Source organism: Suricata suricatta, chromosome X (assembly GCF_006229205.1).
Source record: "Suricata suricatta isolate VVHF042 chromosome X, meerkat_22Aug2017_6uvM2_HiC, whole genome shotgun sequence".
Lineage (NCBI taxonomy): Eukaryota > Metazoa > Chordata > Mammalia > Carnivora > Herpestidae > Suricata > Suricata suricatta.
In genome coordinates, this window is record NC_043717.1 from 14,364,886 (window position 1) to 14,371,281 (window position 6,396).

At 42.5% G+C, this 6,396-nt stretch overlaps 1 pseudogene; it reads left to right on the forward strand.

The window, feature by feature from the left end:
* The window catches only part of LOC115283865, a 78,835-nt pseudogene extending 75,381 nt beyond the window's left edge, over positions 1-3,454 (forward strand).
* Positions 3,455-6,396: the final 2,942 nt, after the last annotated feature.

Genomic DNA, 6,396 nt, shown 5'->3' on the forward strand with positions numbered 1-6,396 from the left:
ACAATAAAATATTGTGGAGAAAAAAAAAAGAATAATGACTAAAAAAAAAAAAAGAATTTGGGTTTTTGTCAACTGGGTTTTTTTCCTCCCCTTACTCCCTGGTACTGCTTCTGGTGATGGTCAGTGGAATATGGGAGTGAGGTTAACAGCAGTAGTGTGGTGGTAAATAAGAATGACTCTCAAAACAAAAATCCCTAATGTGTAGTGTATGCCAGTTTTCACAGCATAAATATTCCCACCATAGCCAATTTCAAGCCCCCAATGTGACAGGACTAAATGTGGAATCAGAATACGCATCGTTATATAGCATAGCACATTATTATATAGTATTTCCACCTTATGGATACAGTAGATAATCTCAAAAGCATAAATAATAGTAAAATGAAGTGAAATAATTAGAAAGTGGTGATTTTTGAGTATTTGCAATCTTTGTTTTAAATATAATTTGTTTGGGGCACCTGGGGGGCTCAGACGGTTGAGTGGCCGACTTTGGCTCAGGTCATAATCTCACGGTTCTTGAGACCCGTGCTGACAGCTCAGAACCTGGAGCCTGCTTCGGATTCTGTGTCTCCCTCTCTCTGTCTCTTTCTCCCCCATTCACACTCTGTCTCTCTCTCTCTTTCTCAAAAATAAATAAACATAAAAAAGAATTTAAATAGAATTTGTTTAAATGTAAGTGTAATTTTTAATAACTGTTCTATTTAATCCCTGGCTTGAAAACTCCCTGAAAATTGGCATGTCAGCTAGCTCTCTGGAGCCAGTGGAAACCTGCTCCAGCACACCGCTGAGCCAGAGTAAGAGCCCAAACTGTCTATTTCTTCCTTCAGCCACCATTTCTTAGTTTGGCAAGGTCATAGCACTTTTCTTCTATGGTGGCTATTGGTAAATTTCTGCTATTTTTAAAAATCACTTTTTGCTCATATTAAAGGAAAGAGATTCTGTGATTGGCTTCACCTTGTCACCTTTACCTTTCTCTCGTGCTCTGAAAATTTTTGGGGTCATTTCCAGTTTTATGTACTATTCAGAACCAACCAAGAAAATAGGATCCCCTTAGACGATGGTCGCGAGTCTTCCTCTAAGTCTAAGCGCCACAAACCGGAGTTGGAGAAATAGTACTTAAGCTCTGTCTTCAGGAAAGTTAACAAAGGATCAATTGCAGAACCATGCAATTTCCAATACACAATATTCGAGGATAATAATGGACATAATACACCTTAAAGAAGGGAAGAATAATGTTCCAACACATGGAAAATAGTCGGTGTCTTATATATTTCTTTGAAAGGTAACTTAGAAGGATCAGGTTTGGTGAGAGGTACCTCCATATATCCAAGAGCCTAAGTGAGTTCTCAAACACATATAATATATATGTTTTTCATATGTGTGTGTGTATATAATTTTTTAAATTCTGTTTTGAGAAATTAAGGGTGTTTCTAAAGGATTGCTTATTAAATGATTCCTTACTGAAACAAATCATAGATTGTAGTCAATATTTCCAATAATATAGTTGTTCTCAGCTCTGGCTGGACATTAAAATCACCTGGAGAGCTTTTAAAAAACACCAGTGCCAGAATCCTACTCCAAAATCTTCTAATTCAATTAGTCTAGGGTGGGGCCAGGCCGTTAATATTTTTGAAAAGCTCCCCAGGTGACTGTGCTAGGCAGCGAGTTGAGAAGCCTTGTCATAATGTAACATTTAACATTTTATTACTACTCCGGGAAATCTGCTAAAGTAAATAGACTAAGCTCCTAGGATGCATGATAATGAATAGGAAAATTTGCAAAGTTCTTGAAGATGTTTAAAGAAAAACAAGATAATAATTATGTGTTGTTAAAGTCTTTTTTGGCTGGGACTCCAAATGTTTTATAATTTTAAAGAAGCAACTATGCAGTGCCTAATGGACCAATGTTAATTAAATTTAATAATGCCTCGAAGCTGAAGACTAAAAAATAGTGTGCTTCCAGTTTTTGTTTAGGAAGTCCCGGATTGTCCATGATCAGGATATCAACACGTCCAGTTTTTGTCAGGCTGAGAAAGACATCGTGTGCGTGCTGCAATAAAATCCCAGTGACGTGTTTTAGATAACATGGGAGTCAAAATGTATCCTTTCTGAGAAACCTATTTCTCCGGAGCACAAATTAAAATCATAAATAAGATTGCAAGGAGAGATCTCTAAGATATTTAAGCAAATAAAGTTCCCCCAAGGGACTGATTTCAGGGGAATTAATTAGGCTTATTAGATGGCATAATTATCTAATCACTGAAACAGCGTCCCTGGAGATCTCTTCTACTTTTTAGCTTAGATTTAATCATTGCATTTAAAATAATATAGATCTTGGCCAGAGATGCCTGACGGTCTGTTTGAGAGGCAGCCAGCAGCGCGGTGGAGCGGGCCACGGACCACTCACACCTGAGACAGACTGCCCACCGCAGGGACCCAACGTGCAAGTCCAAGTCAAACGTCGAAGGCCATCTCAGCAGCACTGCAAGTGCCTGTGGTGGATTGCTAGGCGGAATGGCGACAGGGGTTCTTAGCTGAGACAGCAAGCAGTGGTTAAAGCAGGTCTGGAACAACCAGGTTAGCTGATTTCCGAGGGGAAAGCCAGGCTCCGCCTACTGTTTGAAGCTTCTACCACGAGCCTGCATTGTTTGTAGGAGAACCTGTGTCGTGCCTTTATCTGTAGCCTTCCCTTAGGTCTTAAGGATCCTGAAACCTTACTGCGGGCACTGGATTTGGTGGAACGGGAACCATGAGTGTGGGAAAGAGCAGCAAGATGCGGCAGCACATCGACCATAGAATGAGATGTATCCTCCAAGATGACTGAATCTTCACTGGCACCTTTAAAGCTTTTGACAAGCATCGGAACTTGATCCTCAGTGATTGTGATGAATTCAGGAAGATCAGGCCAAAGAATGCAAAGCAGCCAGAGTGTGAAGAAAAGCGGGTTTGGGGTCTGGTGTTGCTACGTAGGGAGAACTTGGTTTACATGCCTGTGGAAGGACCATACCCCAAGACTGCTCGGGTCCCATTTGCTGGAGCTGCAGGAGGCTCTGGGACTGGCAGGGCAGCGGGCAGAGGAGTACCGGCTGGGCTGGTGTCCCAATCCCCTAGGCTCCTGCTGGGTCGGCAGGCCCTGTGCCAGGGGTTGGGGGACCATCCCAACAGGAAATGGCTCTCCGGGGAAGAGGTTCTATAGCAGCTGCTGCAGGTGCTGCATCCCCAGCATTGCTGGAGCCCCAACTCGGTGCCCCCAGGACGAGGGACCCCACCCACTCCTGTGGGCAGAGCAACACCACCTCCGGGCATTATGGCTCCTCCACCTGCTGTGAGACCACCCATGGGCCCACCAACCCCCTGCTGGAGGGACGCCAATAGGCATTCCCTCTCCAGGAATGAGGCCCCCTCCCCCAATTAGAGGTCCCCCTCCCCCAGGAGTGTATCCCCCAGAACCCTAGGATACTGTCAATCCTTCTCAAGTCACTCTTTTCCCTGCACTGTGTCCCGTGAAACTACATAGAGTGTTTGTGAGCTTTTGTTCCCTGTTTGCTGCATTAATAATATTAGCTAATAAATGCAGAGAGCAATTAAACAAAAAAATAAAATAATATGCATCTTTTTTCTCTATTGATCAGGACTTTTTTGGTTGTAAATAATGAACCCAACTGAACTAAAGGTAAGAAGGAAAGGAATCTATCAGTCAAATAACCAAAAAGTCCAGAGACAGACTTCAGGCAAGGCTTGACTTAGGGGCTCAAACAATGTCATCAGAAATCGGGTCTTACTCTTTCCATCCGTCTTCTCTTTTCCCTCTAAGTAGATTCCATTCTCAGATTACTATCTCCTCTTGGTCGCAAGATCGTTGCCAGTAGCTCTAGGCTTCCATACACCCATTCAGCAACCCCAAAGAACATCCCTCTGTCCCAAGAACTCCAACAAAAATTGTGGAATTCGGGCGCCTGGTTGGCTTCAATCGGTGGAGCGAGAGACTCTTGATGTCCAGGTTGTGAGTTCGAACCCCACATGGGGAATAGAGATTACTTAAAATCTTAAAAACAAAAGAAGATGAAATTGTGAAATTGAATCTTATTGTCTTAGATGAACTAATCTGGATATTCAATGGGACACATTACTCTGATTGCCCAGGCTTGTGTTACATGTGCATTCCCGGAACTGGGGTGGGGCCAACTGTACCTGAATTACATGCCTGAAGTTGGGGTAGAGGGTGGCTTCCCCAAAAGGGTCAGATTGTTGTCAGAAGATTTGGGGATGGCCACTGAGCAAAGAAAAACAAGTTCACTACAATTCAGAACAACTACTTCAAATTAAACTTCCCCACCTCTCTTTCCTCCTGTTTCCCATTTAGCCATAACCAACGAGGTTTTATGGTATCTTAGTAATTATCTTCTTTTTTGGGGCTTAGTCGGTTAAGCTTCCAACTCTTGACTTCGACTCAGGTCATGATCTAACGGTTCATGAGTTCCAGCCCCACATCAGGCTCTGTGCTGACAGTGTGGAGTCTGTTTCAGATTCTCTCTCTCTGCCCCTCCCCTGCTCTTGCTCTCTTTCCCTCTATCTCTCTCTCTCTCTCAAAATAAATAAACTTAAAAAAAGAAATTATCTTTTTCGGAATTCAAACATATCATCTTGTAGCCTTTTGGTATGGTGAATAAACATCTTGTGGTAAGAGCTGGGTGCCTAAGTAATAAATGCTATAGGGGTTTTGCTGTACCAAGCTATTACTAAACTTCAGCATATTCATTTTTTTTTTGCCTCAACGTGAGGCAAAACCTTTATTTGGTATGAGAAATGCAAGTTTTTAAAGAATAGAATGTCATGACTGAAGACATTGCTCTCCAAACACTCTTTCGCCACAGAGACAAAAAATCTTATGCCCGAGGTATCTTTGAACCCAAAGCAGATAGATGTTGAGATTCTGTTCAACCCTGAAAGAGGAGCCCTCTGAAATGAATGGAGATACAAATATATACTCCCTAGGAAACACTATCCGCTTCCGCTGTTTGGAGGTGGACCGTTCTAAGTGAGTTAGTGACCAGGATTGAAAAAGTTCACGGTTTGTATTTTGTTAGTACTGGTCGTCGTGGCAACCAACGGATTCTACATAAAGCCTGAAGCCAGCGGACTTGTAATGGAATACATTCCTCTGAGTGAGTCAAAGCCTTGTTGAAAAGGAAGCAATCACACTGCTGTGGAAATAAATTATGAACTGCTCGGGGCTGAAATAAGCAACTTTTTTGGAATCGCATTTCCCCCTCCTCCCACATACTTTTGATGATAAGTAACTTGGCAATGCTTCGTTTCTGATGGGACAGACTATCATGTCTTTGAGAAGAGGCGTGGCAATATGTGACCTGCCTACCTCACAAGGTTTCTGTGAGAATCAGATGACAAAGTGTGTGCAAAAGTGCAATGGGCGGCACTAATATGGCCAGTGCTGTGGATTAAGAGCTCTTAACGTTCAGAAATGGAAGTTGCAGATATTATTTTAATCCACCCTGAGCCATTAGAGATTACTTCCTATGACACACATACTAATATTTTGTTCAGTCTGAAAACCCAAGTGATGAAACTTCCGCTGTTCCCCTGGGGCATCCTGCTCCACCACAGAGTCAGAAAGTTTATGCTAGTAGAAGATAGTGTTTAATAACTTGGATTTTGGAGTCAGACAGACATGGATTCCAATCCCAGCTCTGGAGCTTTGTAGTTATGGAAACTTGGGCGGGTCGCTTAAAGTCTTTGCATCTCAGAATCTCACCTACAAAAGGGGGTAATGGTACATACTTTATAAAGCTGTGAGAGAGACTCCATACAATAATGTTAACAAAAGCACCTAACAATGTCTTGTGCAGAGTAAGGGGCAAAGAAATGTTAGGTATTACTGTCATTAGCTTTATTCTGATTAGGGCATGACCATCTCTGCTTTCTTGCTGATCCTTGTTAGAACGGTTTCCACCACATTAAATTCTTTTTTCTTCTTGATTGACCCTGGTGCTTTCAAATACAAAGTCAATATTTTCTTCTATTTTGATCCCCACCTTTTGTGATCATCTCCTTGATTAGGACAAACCACTGATTGATTTACCTTCAAAAAGTGGATTTCATCACAAAGATTGTTAGCATTTTCAGTTACTTATTTTTCAGTATTATTATTGGCTTTGCTGGAGTGCATTGACCCTAACTCACTGCCGTATTTTCATGGGCCCTCACTGGCTCGGAAATGAGAACGTTCTTAAAGTCTCAGTGAAAAAGCCTTCTCTGGCAGGCTGCACACTAGGGAGTCGCACCCTGCCCCATACCCTCACCTGGCAGGGAACTGGGCTTGGACGATCCACAAAGCCAAGTTGCACAACTTTGGCCGGGAGCTGCATCCACTATTTAT